At 43.2% G+C, this 16,504-nt stretch overlaps 1 protein-coding gene across 1 annotated transcript in view; it reads left to right on the forward strand.

Annotated features, from left to right (window-relative positions):
- Positions 1–16,504, forward strand: part of LOC127652731 (trinucleotide repeat-containing gene 6C protein-like) — an 84,114-nt gene that overhangs the window by 16,858 nt on the left and 50,752 nt on the right. The gene's annotated exons all lie outside the window — the stretch shown is intronic.

A 16,504-nucleotide genomic window follows, 5' to 3' on the forward strand; every position in this document is an offset into this window, starting at 1 on the left:
CATGGTTGTTGGTGCCAGACGGGCCGGTCTGAGTATTTCACAATCTGCTCAGTTACTGGGATTTTCACGCACAACCATTTCTAGGGTTTACAAAGAATGGTGTGAAAAGGAAAAACATCCAGTATGCGGCAGTCCTGTGGGCGAAAATGCCTTGTTGATGCTAGAGGTCAGAGGAGAATGGGCCGACTGATTCAAGCTGATAGAAGAGCAACTTTGCCTGAAATAACCACTCGTTACAACCGAGCTATGCAGCAAAGCATTTGTGAGGCCACAACACGCACAACCTTGAGGCGGATGGGCTACAACAGCAGAAGACCCCACCGGGTACCACTCATCTCCACTACAAATAGGAAAAAGGGGCTACAATTTGCAAGAGCTCATCAAAATTGGACAGTTGAAGACTGGAAAAATGTTGCCTGGTCTGATGAGTCTCGATTTCTGTTGAGACATTCAGATGGTAGAGTCAGAATTTGGCGTAAACAGAATGAGAACATGGATCCATCATGCCTTGTTACCACTGTGCAGGCTGGTGGTGTAATGATGTGGGGGATGTTTTCTTGGCACACTTTAGGCCCCTTAGTACCAATTGGCGCCGCAGATGGCTGCCTCGGTGTGGACCTCTTCAATTCTTTTGTTGTTTTTGTTAGTTCATCCTGTGTTTAGCAATCTTTTACCAATCAGTTTTACCAGGGACGAACTGCTGAACATTCGGCAGCACATACCAGATAATCTTTTCCCGGTTTTTCAATATTCAGACGTTTTGCTGGACATTTTAGTTGGAGGCGCTGCTGTGTTGTTTAGATGCGCTACCAGACGCAGGCGAGGGAGACGAGCTGGCATGCTGGTTAAACTCCGTCAGCGCGGCGTTAGAACAGCACTGCCGAGCATTCATCTCGCAAATCTCCACTCTCTTCCCAACAAAATGGACGAACTACATCTCCTCACACATACTAATAAGGACTTTTCAAACTCTGCTGCACTGTGCTTCACTGAAACCTGGCTGATTGAAGCCATTCTGGACAGCGCATTACATCTGCCGGGCTTCCAGCTTTTCAGAGCGGATCGCATCGCGGAGTTAACGGGGAAAACGAGAGGCGGTGAAACATGCTTTTACATCAACGAAAGTTGGTGTACAGCTGTAACAACACTAAAGAGGATGTGCTGTCCTAATCTGGAAGCGCTCTTTATTAACTGTAAGCCGTTCTACTCGCCGCTGGAGTTTTCTTCGTTTATTCTGGTGAGTGTTTACATTCCTCCTAACGCGTCTGGGAACTTAGCGCTGCAACAGCTGGCTGATCAAATCACAGACACAGAACAACAACACCCGGAGTCAGTTATTATTATTCTTGGGGACTTTAACAAAACAAATCTCACACGCGAACTGCCCAAATACAGACAGCACATTACATGCCCCACCAGAGACAGGAATATATTGGATCACTGCTATACAGCATTAAAGGATGCATATCGCTCTGTCCCACGTGCAGTTTTGGGACTCCCTGATCACTGTCTGGTTCATCTTCTCCCGACCTACAGGCAGAAATTAAAATCAACAAAGCCAGTTGTAAGCACTATAAGGAGATGGACTATTGAAGCAGAGCTGGAACTACAAGCCTGCTTTGACTGCACTGATTGGAGTGTTTTTGAAGCTGCAGCTACAGACCTGGACGAGCTCACAGATACTGTTACATCATACATCAGTTTCTGTGAGGATATGTGCATCCCTACTAGGACATTTTTGTCATTCAACAATGATAAACCATGGTTCACAGGAAAACTCAGACAGCTTCGTCATGCCAAAGAGGAGGCCTACAGGGGTGGGGAATAGAGTCTTGTATAATCAGGCCAGGAACACACTGAATAAGGAAATCAGGGTGGCTAAAAGAAGCTACTCTGAGAAGCTGAAAAGCAAGTTTTCAGCTAACGACCCTGCATCAGTGTGGAGTGGCCTGAAACAACTTACTAATTACAGGACTCCTACCCCCAACCCTGTGGCGGACCAACGACTGGCTGACGACCTGAATGTGTTTTACTGCAGATTTGAAAGGCCCGATTTCACACCCCACATGCACTCGGACCTTCATTTCACACAACCATTAACACCTCCTGCAACCCCCCTCCTCCCCCCTCCTGCTACACTACCTGCACTCAAGATATGTGAGGATGATGTGTGCCATGTCTTTCGGAAGCAAAGGACAAGGAAGGCTCCAGGACCAGATGGCATCTCACCAGCTTGCCTTCGTTCCTGTGCTAACCAACTGGCCCCCATCTTCACTCAGATCTTCAATAGATCACTGGAGCAGTGTGAAGTCCCATGCTGCTTCAAACGCTCAGTTATTATCCCCGTCCCTAAGAAACCTAAAATCACAGGACTTAATGACTACAGACCTGTCGCCCTGACATCTGTGGTCATGAAGTCATTTGAGAGACTGGTGTTGGCCCACCTGAAGGACATCACTGGACCCTTTCTGGACCCCCTTCAATTTGCTTATCGAGCAAACAGGTCTGTGGATGATGCAGTCAACATGGGTTTGCATCATATCCTGCAACATCTGGACAGACCGGGGACATACGTAAGGATCCTTTTTGTGGACTTCAGCTTGGCTTTCAACACAATCATACCAGATATACTCCGGACTAAGTTAAACCAACTCCCTGTTCTCACCTCTACCTGTCAGTGAATTACCAGCTTTCTGATGGACAGGCAGCAGCTTGTGAGGCAGGGAAAATTCACTTCCACCACCTGTACCATCAGCACTGGTGCCCCCCAGGGATGTGTGCTCTCCCCACTACTCTTCTCCCTGTACACCAATGACTGCACCACCAAGGACCCCTCTGTCAGGCTCCTGAAGTTTGCAGACGACACCACTGTCATCAGCCTCATCCGAGATGATGATGAGTCTGCATATAGAAAGGAGGTTGAACGGCTGGCTTTCTGGTGCAGTCAAAACAACCTGGAGCTGAACACGCTCAAAACAGTGGAGATGATTGTGGACTTTAGGATGAACACCCCAACATTGTCCCCCCTCACCATTCTAAACAGCACTGTGGCAGCAGTGGAGTCATTCAGGTTCCTGGGCACTACCATCTCACAGGACCTGAAGTGGGAGATACACATCGACTCCATTGTGAAAAAGGCCCAGCAGAGGTTGTACTTCCTTCGCCAGCTGAGGAAGTTCAACCTGCCACCAGTGCTGCTGAAACAGTTCTACTCAGCTGTCATTGAGTCTGTCCTCTGCACTTCAATAACTGTCTGGTTTGGTGCAGCTACGAAATCAGACATCAGAAGACTACAAAGGACAGTTCGGTCTGCTGAGAGGATTATTGGTTGCCCCCTGCCCCCCCTTCAAGAACTATACACTTCCAGAGTGAGGAAAAAGGCTGGTAAAATCACTCTGGACCCCACTCACCCAGCCCACTATCTTTTTGAACAGTTGCCTTCTGGCCGGCGCTTCAGAGCTCTGAGCACCAGAACCGTCAGACACAGGAACAGTTTTTTCCCTCAGGCCATCCATCTAATGAACAATTAAATTGCCCCATTGAGCAATAATTATGTGCAATACACAGTTTAATTTTAATTTTAATTTATATTATCCAACTTATCCACTTCTGCCATTACTTACATTGCTCTGTACATAATATACAGGTTTTTGTTCTTTATATAACAGATTGTATTAGATTTGCACTACGTGTGTGTATGTGGGTATGTATGAAGGTGAGTGTATGTGCGTATACCGGTATGTATAATTATTTATTTTGTGTTCTTTTTTGTTTTTAATTACCTATGTCTTGCTGCTGTTTTTGGTATTGTTGTATTGTTGTTGACTGGAAGCTCCTGTCACCTAGACAAATTCCTTGTATGTGTAAGCATACTTGGCAATAAAGCTGATTCTGGTTCTGATTAAATGCCACGGCCTACCTGAGCATTGTTTCTGACCATGTCCATCCCTTTATGGCCACCTTGTACCCATCCTATGATGGCTACTTCCAGCAGGATAATGCACCATGTCACAAAGCTCGAATCATTTCAAATTGGTTTCTTGAACATGACAATGAGTTCACTGTACTAAAATGGCCCCCACAGTCACCAGATCTCAACCCAATAGAGCATCTTTGGGATGTTGTGGAACGGGAGCTTCGTGCCCTGGATGTGCATCCCACAAATCTCCATCAACTGCAAGATGCTATCCTATCAATATGGGCCAACATTTCTAAAGAATACTTTCAGCACCTTGTTGAATCAATGCCACATAGAATTAAGGCAGTTCTGAAGGCGAAAGGGGGTCAAACACAGTATTAGTATCGTGTTCCTAATAATCCTTTAGGTGAGTGTATAATACAAGATACAGTATATAATGTTAACTGTGTACAATTTCAATAAATTGTGTATCAAGTCCATGCAGAGAGCTACAGTATTTCTATATATTGTGTGTGTTTGAACAGAGCTCAAGTCTTGTTCTTACAAATGCTTGTGCATACATATACAGCTTTTATTATGCATTCTCTGTATCTGTGTGGAGGGGTGTTACATTTCTGCATTTACAAAGGGTGGCAAAAGAGATTTCAATGCTCCATGACTCATTTTAATAACAGATTTCATTTTTTCTTATTTAGTTAATTACACCAACACTTTGTGTTAGATCTAGTCAATTGCAGCCTAATCATGGGAATTTATTCTACTGAGATGCCCTCATGGATTCTTTGAGAGCGCATGAGGCACACAGAGGAGACAGGTTTTTCCTTTTTTTGCAGGCTTTTTGTATCACCGTTCTGAGCTGATTCTGTAGGGTAGGCATTTGTTAACTTGCAAAGAACCCCCTCCCCCCAAATAAAATGAGACCTTTACAAAGGATACCATACTAATTGTATAATCACAGCAAGCCTATTTATTTTTTCATGGGTGTGTACAGTAGACTCAGTTATATTTATATTTTTTAGTAAAACAGCATCAATATTGTGTTCATTTTGCTTCCAATCTGTTAAATATGTCAAATGAGGGTTTTTTTTAACATCATTTCTGTAGTTTTCAAGTAAATGAGAAGTCAGTATTTTTAGAACAACATCATGTCATTTTCTTTCCCAATATAAGTGCAATGCTAAAAATAAATGTAAAGGAAAAGTTTTCTTTTTAACAAAAAGTGCACACTAAGCAAACTCAAGCTAAGTAATCTCCGCTAATAGGATGGATGACCTGGAAGCAGGGTTATGAGGTGCCCCTAGGGACATTATTCAGAATTACCATGCACATACATGTACTTTTCCTCTCACATACACATATGAAACCAAATTCATTCACATACTATAGTGAAATGCTCACACACATACAAGTGAAATGCTTTTACAAACACAACTGAAACGCTCTCATACATACAACTGAAAATATTACGCTCACACACACAACTGAAATGCTCACACACACACAACTGAAATGCTCTCACACACACAACTGAAATGCTCACACACACACACAACTGAAATGCTCTCACACACACAACTGAAATGCTCACACACACGCAACTGAAATTTTGCTTGCTTCAGCTTGTCATTTTTAAAACTAGGAAGACCACTAATCACAGCACCTAACTTAAGTTAGCTGTAGATAACGTGATGTATCCTCCAAACACCCATTTTCGTCATTAGGAAATAAAAATGACAAGCTGAAGCAAGCTGGTTTCTAGCTAACTTACCTTGTTCTCCTTTTGCCTGACATCCATGGGCTGAAACATTGCTGTGCTTGATAACGTGGTGGAGCACGTTCTCTCCTGACTGGACCTGCAGTTGACAATGCAACGCTGCTACGCTGGCGGGAAGGGAAGAGAGACGCTAGGTGATCGTCCATCGACGTGTCCACACTTGGAGTTGCAACGGTCGGCTGCTGCCCAATTGTTGTGGCATTTGACAGTGTTCTGATGGTCTCCGCTGAAGCCAATATGGTGTTCAGCAAGCCCACTGCATCGACTAATGTTCTTTGCTGTTGTTGGGAAGACATTGGTGTAGCGCAATTGGCGGGCAAACTAACGGTCAACAGTCGCTTATGTTGTGGAAGGCGCGGTTTTCTACTATGCTTTCTTTCAACAGCTTCTAGTTATTCGTCTTGAGGTGCACTACTGCCACCAACTGGAGTGGAGTGGGTACTTTAACCACCTTCCGTTTCAACTGAAATGTGCTTCCGTTTCAACTGAAATGCTTGCATACAACATACTGAAATGCTTGCATACAACATACTGAAATGCTTTTCAGTTGTGTGTGTGAGAGTGTAATCATTTTAGTTGTATGTATGAGAGCATTTCACTTGTGTGTGTGAGAGCGCGTTTCAGTTGCGTGTGTGAGAGCATTTCAGTTGCGTGTGTGTGAGCATTTCAGTTGTGTGTGTGTGAGAGCATTTCAGTTGTGTGTGTGAGAGCATTTCAGTTGTGTGTGAGAGCATTTCAGTTGTGTGTGTGAGAGCATTTCAGTTGTGTGTGTGAGAGCATTTCAGTTGTGTGTGTGTGTGAGCATTTCAGTTGTGTGTGTGAGAGCATTTCAGTTGTGTGTGTGTGAGCATTTCAGTTGTGTGTGTGAGCGTAATATTTTCAGTTGTATGTATGAGAGCGTTTCAGTTGTGTTTGTAAAAGCATTTCACTTGTATGTGTGTGAGCATTTCACTATAGTATGTGAATGAATTTGGTTTCATATGTGTATGTGAGAGGAAAAGTACATGTATGTGCATGGTAATTCTGAATAATGTCCCTAGGGGCACCTCATACAGGGTCTACAATTAGCACTCACCAAGCGAGTAAAATGTTAGTTACATAAGACTGTTACACATTTTTTTAATGCTTGACTGCAGATAATACATTATAGGCCTACATGAAATCCATTCATCCATTCATCCATTCAAAATTCTTCATACGTGCAGCTAAAAGGCCATTCATTGCCTTCTCAAAGCAGAGCCGTAAACACCTTATTTGTTATTTTAGTCAGATCCCTCTGGACAACAAAAGCTTGATGAGCACTAGGGTTGCAATGGTATGAGATTTTCACGGTATGATAACAGTCTCAGAAAATATCACGGTATATGGTATTACACAATTACTATTATCAGTGAAAACAGAAGGGTTATTTATTTATTTATTTTTGAGCAAACACTTTTATTATAATTGAATCTTGAAACCATTTATTTTATTGAAGTATGTGTAAAAAAAAAAAAGTCTCCCTTTTGAAAATAAAATAAATAGAAAAAATAAGAAAGCTAACATAATTATAATAAATTGAATTTTAAACATGATAAAAGATAGCATGTAACTACAACATGTTATATAACTAAAGCATGCTAGTATATATGTTAAATTAAATACTAAATGAAAAATAACATCAGCTGTGTGAGCTTTTGAAGTAATTATTAACAGTTGACATATACTGTAGGTGCACGACAGCGAGGCCAGACTGCTCGTCTGTACCTTTATCTCAGTGCTTCTCAACTGGTTTTGCTTCAGGATGCAGATTTTACATTGGAAATCAAGTGTCGACCTGCCATAGATTAAACATAACCTGTATTTAATGTATCCTGGGTTGCATTTCCTTTTATGTTGCATAGTTTTGTTCATGGTTTTCCAGTACAAGGACATGCATTAAGTGACATTATTTTTGTTGTTGATGTCAGTGTTTTACATTCAGCACTCAACTGAATAACACAGACTGCATGAATATGATAAATTATTACTGCAAGAGTTAGATTAACATACAGGCGCGATGGGACTTATATTAATAGTACATATACATATTCGTCTCTGGCTTGCTTTTGCTCCCATGTCAATGATGCCAAGATCTACTTTTATATTTAATTTATTCACTGAGAAGGTTTACCTGCAAAGTAGCACCAAACATCACAAGCAGCCTCAAGAATGGACACCGAGTAGCCGTATAACACTTTTCCTTGAGCAGAATATTGCACTACAGATCGCTAAGTTTTTTCAAAGGGGAAAGCGAAATAGCGCACTTACGTGCATGGTTGCCAGATTGCACTAAATAAGTATTACAATAGGTGGAATATTTCCAATTTGCACAAGTATATATCTCAAACTGAGGGTGTTGCGTCTCTTATCTGGCAACCATGAGCATGGTAAATGCTTGTGGTGACGCGTTAGGTCCCAATGCAAGTTAACTGAAATATCCAATGAAAAATAAAAACGCTTTTATGATGAACTTGCCTGATAAATGAGGCTGTAAATTGCCCATGTGTGCTTTAGCTGTTTGTGAGATTATCATTAAATCTGCCTCTGCAGTCCTAAAGAGTCCTATCACTTAGGCGGCCGCCGAAATATCTTCAATGGGAGAACCATGGCATTGATCTTTCCCTGCTGTCCGCGGACACACACACACACCCACTCATGTCAGACCCCCTCGCCTCGCTTCTCTCTGACATTTTCTCCGCTGCATTTGTGTGTGTGTGTGTGTGTGAGACGCAAGTTGACGAGCCTGACATTCAGACAAGGAGGAAAGGAGATGCGCATGCACGCGTATGTGAGATTCTCCGTCCGGTTGCAATATTTTCTCAATAATAGATAAGCAAATGTACATGGTATGATAACCATACATATTCAAACTGTGGTATACCGTGAAACCGTAGCCATGCCAACTTCATTATAAAAGACTCCACAGACACAGTGTGAATTTTCAGCGTAAAGAAACTTGGGCCTACTCGTTCAGGTTTGGAACAACACGAGTGTGAGTAAATTATGAGTGTTTTCATTGCATTTTGCGTGAATTGTTCCATTAACTTTTAATTAAACACAGAGAGCATGAGCTAGTATTGAACTGTTAGCATTGTAGAAAGAGGCTTCAGTGGTTTTTTGGTTCAGAGAGAGGGATGTTGTAACTGAGTATGTGTTTGAACTTCAAGAGGTGTTGGGGAGAGTGAGAGAGTGTGTGTCTGTGTGTGTGTGTGTGTGTGTGTGTGTGTGTCTGTCACTGACTGGGTCAGTATTTATAGCCTCCCTCAGGCTGTGCAGCCTACCGGCATCTTGTCTTTTTGCCTGCCTTGTTTGATTGCATATTCACGCTGACTCTCGCTGAGAAAAGCAGTTTGTTCTTATAAGCTGTCCTTGAGTGTGTTGTCAATGTCTTTCTGCATAATATCCCCACCATGGCAGTAATGCAGGAATAAAGGGCAGATAGGAAATGGAGAGAATGGCTCTTAACAGAGCCTTCTGTCTTTTATAATGTTCCCATCTGAATGTCATATGGTTTGGTGGAATGTAAAACGGGGAAAGAACGCAGGCAGATGTGCACCGGTAACACAGGTCAGGTCACAGGTCAGCCTGATCTCTGGAATCTGCTATATACCTATAGACTGCACCTGCGCATCTCCGTGCATGTTCCCTCAATCGCTCTGCTCGCTCTAATACGGCCTGGACTAATTTCATCTTTGTGTGTCAGACACTATTTGTCACTGTGTGGTTCCTCTGTGTTTAGTAGCTAGCGGTGCTTCATCCTGGATTAGAGGCTTGTGCAAATTGCTTTGGTCTGAAAAGTGGCCTCAGTCCAGAGATAGTAAAGTCCTCAGTGGAATTAGGGCTGGGACAAAAAATACGCAAAATATGCGCGACGATTCGTCGGACCCAAAACAAAGATGGCGGCGCCGGAGAGTAGTAGCAACACGAGTGGCTCCTCAAACTATCAGAAGTGCAAGGCGGCACGCACTCGTTCCTCTGAAGTATGGGAATTCTTTAATTTAAAAGGAAACAATTCCGTGATATGTCATCTTTGCAAAATGGAGATGGCCTTCCATTCTAGCACCACGGCAATGCACCAGCACCTGAAGAGGCGCCACCCGGTGCGCACGCACACACACACACACACACACACACACACACACACACACACACACACAGTATTCTTAAGGTGAAAGGAAAGTGTCAGAGTGTAAGTTGTTATTTGCATGTGAATGAAGATGCTTTTTTTTCAGTAAGCTAGGCCTATGTTCAACATAAATGTTGAATTCTGAATGTTTATTTTTATAATTTATTTTTTGTTGGAAAATAACTCTGTATTAGCTTAAACTCCCCAAGTTTACAAGTTACTGTATTCTTTCAATAGCTCTAAGAAAGGGTGGCGGGGTGACCTTTTTATTTTTTTATTGAATGCTAGACATCAGAATGCATTATTTTGCTCTTGTACACTTTTACTTGAATTGTATTTTTGAGTTTAAGAAAAAGGTGAGTGGCAGAGTGAATTACTACTATATGTTGTTATTTTTATGTGAATGAATAATTAAAAGATGCACTTTTTTCAGTAAGCTAGGACTATGTGTTTTCAACATAAATGTTCAATTCTGTTGGTTCAGGAAGGACGCCATGACAGGCTGCTGGCTCCCACTGTCGCTGTTAAGTTTTATTTATTTTTTGTTGGAAAAGCACTTCTGTATTAGCTTAAAGCCCTCAAGTTTACATTGGATACTGTATTCTTTCAATTGCTCTAAAGTATTTTGGGTGACGTTTTTATTTTTTTTATTGAATGCTAGACATCAAGTTGTTGTTATTTTAATCTGAATGAAGAATTACAAGATGCACTTTTTTCAGTAAGCTATGCCTATGTGTTTTCAAGGCATCAAGGTTTTATTGAATGCTACCTCTGGCTAAGAATGCATTACTTTGCACTTGTATAGTCTTTTATTTTGGAATTTTAAGAGCAATAAACATATATTGCAATGTTCATGTTTTTTTCATGCAGATATGTAAATCAACATGTATAAATTGCTATTAGTCAATTAATGGGGAGATAATCGAATCGAAATCGAATCGGACTGGAAAAATGAATCGTTAGATTAATCGATGCATCGAAAAAATAATCGCTAGATTAATCGTTTAAAAAATAATCGTTTATCCCAGCCCTAAGTGGAATGTATGGAATTTATGTTATTTTAACTACTTAATGACTTGTTTCAGTTTTGATAAAGTAGTTGGCTACAATACATGTGCAAGCAGCTTACTACTTAAGTTTTTTACTAACAAAAAGTAGCTGGCTAAATTGAATTATCGAATAATATAATAATCAATACAGAAAATTAGAGCAGTGTTTATCTGGAACAAAATGGGAATCTGAAATGAAATGCACTCGCATTTAAAAAAGCAAATCTGCAGTTCAGTTTCAGGTTCAGTCTGTCTAGTGTCTCATAAAAGTGGCTCTAAGAGAAGAACTGAGAAATGCTGCTCTCAGAGTTCATATTTATTTAGACAAACTGTCGTCATTATTGAACTATGAAATGGGGGGTTTACAATGTTGTCAGAAAAAGTGTTAATCTATTTCAATAGATGATTGTATTGGCACAGCCCTATTACTTATTGTTAATTACTCCTCAGTGCGTCATGACATTTGCAAAATGTAAAAAATAATTTTACTGTATTAAATGTAAAAAGTATCATTTTACTGTGTTAATACATATGTAAAGGATCAGTGTTACAATGATTCAGTCGTGTTCTCTTTTACTCTTGTGCCAGAGAGGGGGATGTTCGTATGAAGTATGGTTAATTGAGGGTGACTATGGTAAGGATTCCTCTCTGCTCTGTTCTTCTCCCATGAGGCCCATCCCCAGTCACTCAAGTTTTCATGTAGAGCAGCTCCCAGTCTTCATTTCACTCATCTCTCCTCAAGAAACCGCAGGCTTTAAATACAGCTGTATATTTAAACACTGCTAATTAAGATCTCCAGACTCCTCATTCCTGTGAGGTAAAACATGGAAAACGATGAGATTAGCATGATAGGCCAGCATTATGGTGATATACCTACAATGGGTTACACAGATTCACTATTTCATGTGTGAAGCCTTTGAAATGTATCAAATGGCAGGTATGTGTCACGTGTCACTCACAGTTTTTTATTTTCCAATCGCATTGGAGTTAATCTCTCTACTGCAGGGTTTTGAACTCACACACTACAAGCTGGGTATTTTGTTTGACATCTAGGGTTTCATACTGTAAAAACAAAAGATTAAAGCTGCATTTGCTTGCCGTGATGTTTTATTTATTACAATTGCTAAATACTCTTTTGAAAGTAGCTGACAAGGGATGAAATGCGAGGTCCCCATAGCCAGTCAAATTGTTATTTTGGATACACGTATTGTGCCCTATGATGTGGAAAACACAGACGGAATCACAGAATCCAGTCATAACAATTATGTAAACTTTACAATGCTAAATGTCACAGAGTTCGACAAACAACGTTTGAATGCTAGGGGTGGGTAAAAATATAGATTATCCAATGCATCACAATCTTCATTTGAACAATCACTATATTGACCCTTAAATCCCAAGATCGATATTTTACTCTATGCGCAGCCCTTCACTACAATTAGAGGAAATCACTCGCATTTGCAACCAAATTTCGTGCTATGCAACAAAAAATTTGTATAATTGGCAACTGGCTGGTAAATGTTTAGATTTCACTCACCAGTGAATTAATTGTGTAGTATACTGGTGGAGTATTCGGCAGCGATATCATTTCACTGCATGTTGAGAGTAAGAGTTATTCCATTTAATATATATATCCCAAGTTGAGAAACACATGACCCATTTGTACCGAGTTCTACCGGCTTCGACCTGAGAAAACACGGGACGTAACCAACTCAACCCTGAGCTTGTAAAATCTCGCAACGGTATCGGGTGTTGCCCAACCCGCTGCTCTGCATATGTCTGCTAGGGAGGTGCCGCTGGCCAGTGCCCAGGATGCAGCACTTCTTGTTGTGTGTGCTCGGACCCGCAAGGGGGGGGGGGCAGCTTGGGTGCGATAGGCCAACATAATGGCGTCCACTACCCAGTGGGAAAGCCTCTGTTTGGAGACAGCCTTCCATTTCCGCTGTTCACCAAGGCAGACAAAGAGTGCATTGCGTGCCGCGGTGCCATGCTCGTCTCGGGACTCGCGTCTGGAGCCAGTGCTGAAGTGGTCTCATATATATCAACCCCAGCGGCGCCACCGCCGCGGACGACGGCGTATACCCCAGGAGCCTCTGGAAATGTTTTAAGGGGACCGCCGTGCCCGGCCTGAACGCGGTGAGGCATTTCAGCACTGACTGCGTGCGCTCGTTGGTGAGGCACGCTAACATTGAGACTGAGTCTAACTCCATGCCGAGAAAAGTGATGCTCTGAACCGGGGTGAGCTTGCTCTTTTCCCAGTTGACCTGAAGCCCTAAACAGCTGAGGTGCCTGAGCAGACGCCCTCGAAGGGGAGGGGGTGCGATTGTTTTTGATGTACCCGTTGAGGTAATGCAGCCTCGGGAGGCAAAAATGCGTCCCGAGGATCTGGTGCTGAGAAAAGACTCGAAGCACTTACTTTGCTCCGCACACCCGGCGGGGGGGCGGGTTAGTGACTGAGGAGGTCACGTGGAGGCGTCCTCTAGACTCGTCAGAACCGGACGGCCGGGGTACAACAGTCGTGGGGCTGGAGGCGAGAGGTCTGCATCCAATGTGCCGGGACTGTTGATGTGTGGCAGCAGCCCAGTCGAGTCATCCGCTTCAGACCACTCTCCGATGCAGCGGCGAGCTCATCCAGCTCAAGAGGATAGGCAGGCTGGCCATGAGACGAGGTCATCAGTCGGATCAGGGAAGTGAGATGTGCAGTGCTCCTGGTAGCCCCACTCTGGAACAACCAAAAGTGGTTTCCAGAACTGATGCAGATGATGCAATCTGCCCCATGGCCGATTCCGTTGAGGCTAGACCTCCTCAGGCATGCCAACGGGATGATTCTTCATCCCCGCCCCGATCTGTGGGCCCTCCATGCATGGCCCCTCAACGGGGTCCCGAGAACCTCCCCAGTGGAGTTTTTGAGAACCATCACTGAGGCGCGAGCACCCTCTACGAGGCGCTTATATGCCCAAAAGTGGAAAGTGTTCAGTGACTGGTGTGATACCAAGAGCTTGAACCCCAAATCGTGCGAGATACCAAGTGTACTCGCCTTTTTTGCAAGAGCTGCTGGAGGCGGGCCGCACACCCTCCACGCTCAAAGTCTATGTGGCTGCCATAGCGGCGTCACACAATCCTGATAAAGGATGTTCATTAGGGAAAAACAACCTAATCATTCGTTTCCTAAGAGGCGCTAGGAGGATGAACCCTCCTCGCCCCCTCGGTGCCGATCTGGGACCTGGCCACGGTCCTGGACGCACTCAAGAGTGCCCGTTCGAACCTCTCCGAACCGTGCACCTTAAACAGCTCTCGCTCAAAACTGCGCTCTTGCTGGCGCCGCCTCAGTCAAGAGACTGGGCGACCTGCACGCGCTGTCATCAACGCTGCTTGCCTGGAATTTGGACCTAACGACTGCAGAGTTGTCCTTAGGCCAAAGCACGGGTATATTCCTAAAGTGCTCTCCACACCCTTCAGAGCACAGGTGATATCTTTGGCAGCTTATCGTCCCCAGCAGACGAAGGCGACGCTAATTTACTCTGCCCGGTCAGGGCTCAGAGTATATTTGGAACATTCTGCCCTGTTCAGACAGGCGGAACAATTATTTGTATGCTTTGGCGGCCACACTAAAGGTCTCGCGAGTCTCAAAGCAAAGAATATCAGCTGGATAGTGGATGCTATAGTGCTAGCTTATGAAGCCAAGGGCCTTCAATGCCCCTTAGGCGTCAGAGCTCACTCTCACGAGGAGCATGGCCTCCTCGTGGGCTTGGTCGAGTGGGATACCCATTGAAGATATTTGTGCGTGCGGCGGGCTGGGCCTCAGCTCGACATTTATCAGGTTTTATAACCTACAGGTCCCCTCATTGCATTCCAACATTCCATCAGCCTGACTGTAGAATGGACTGGAGTATGTATATGCTGAGCATTATCTCCTCCCTTATAAGGTCCGTCTCTGACCGACTTAGAGGATTTTTTATGCATATCAGTACATAGAAAGATGCATTCCAACATTCTATCAGCCTGACTGTAGAATGGACTGGAGAATGTATATGCTGAGCATTATCTCCTCCCTTATAAGGTCCGTCTCTGACCGACTTGGAGGATTTTTTATGCATATCAGTACATAGAAAGATGCATTCCAACATTCTATCAGCCTGACTGTAGAATGGACTGGAGAATGTATATGCTGAGCATTATCTCCTCCCTTATAAGGTCCGTCTCTGACCGACTTAGAGGATTTTTTATGCATATCAGTACATAGAAAAAAATAAATAAATGCATTCCAACATTCTATCAGCCTGACTGTAGAATGGACTGGAGTATGTATATGCTGAGCATTATCTCCTCCCTTACAAGGTCCGTCTCTGACTGACTTAAAGGATTTTTTTATGCATATCAGTACATAGAAAACTCAGTACATAAGATATGTGCTTGTGTTTGCACTATGAGCGCCCCACCATGGACCACCTTGGAAGGGCGCTCTATACTATCCCATTATGTAGCTCGCCGTTGGCCGGCTCGTGGAATAATCACTTTGCTTTAAGACTCAGGCATCTGCCTCTGGCTTTATAGAGCGAAGTCCGCACGCACGGCGTTTTACATGGTGTTCCCATAGCGTAAGCTACTTACGCAAAAGGAGAGACCTCTCGATAGGGAACGACTCGGTTACTAACGTAACCTCGGTTCCCTGAGAGGAGGGAACGAGTATTGCGTAAGCTGCTGTGCTTGTGCTTGGTCAGTTCAGCTTCAGTCGATTGAACCTAAAGGAACTTCGTATGATGGGGTGCCCATTATATAGCCTGGCTATGCTAATTTCGGCAGGCTCTGAGCCGCTGACGCGAGGCTGCGCCCATTGGTCGCTGCGTTCAGAGTCGCCCGTCATTGGTTCGAGCAGTTGCCGCAGCACAGCCAATGACCGAGCTGCCTCGCTCATTGCTGTCTGCTGTGCAGCTGCAATGCGTTTTACATAAAGACTTCAATATTTCTCGAGAAACGGAGTTTTCCCATAGCGTAAGCTACTTACGCAATACTTGTTCCCTCCTCTCAGGGAACCAAGGTTACGTTAGTAACCGAGTCGATTTCTCTCATGAAAAATAAAAATAATTTGAGAAACTGTTACTAAAAGCATATTCTCCTGTTTTAAACAAGTCCAAAAACACAGTGATATGATGTGTAAGACTCTGAGGTACTGTAATCATAATCGAGCACGTTTGACATCTGAACCAGTGAATGCAGGCCGAGCAGCAGCTCTCGGGTCCTAGTTCCTGTCCTATCCAACCTCTGTCAGTGAGACTTATGTGGGGGGTTTTTTCTCTCTCTTTCAACAATTCAATTATGACCCAGTGCGACTTATAGTCAGGTATGAATTATTTCTGTAAAATACAGTAAATAAATACAAAATAAAACAATTATTTGTAAAATTATTGATTGGAAAAGACAGTTTGCTGTTTTTTTCATTATCCAATTATCACTCTTGGCATCTGTGACTTCATTATACAGTGTACCTATGTTACTTGCATTTTTTGCATAGACAAATTTCAAGCATTACGAGTTCACGTTACCAAGAATGAGAAAACATGGGCAAGATCTTGAAAAGGAAAACAATCGAAGATGGTTATGTGGGATAGTTGTTT

This window comes from Xyrauchen texanus, chromosome 12 (genome assembly GCF_025860055.1).
Source record: "Xyrauchen texanus isolate HMW12.3.18 chromosome 12, RBS_HiC_50CHRs, whole genome shotgun sequence".
NCBI classification, from domain to species: domain Eukaryota; kingdom Metazoa; phylum Chordata; class Actinopteri; order Cypriniformes; family Catostomidae; genus Xyrauchen; species Xyrauchen texanus.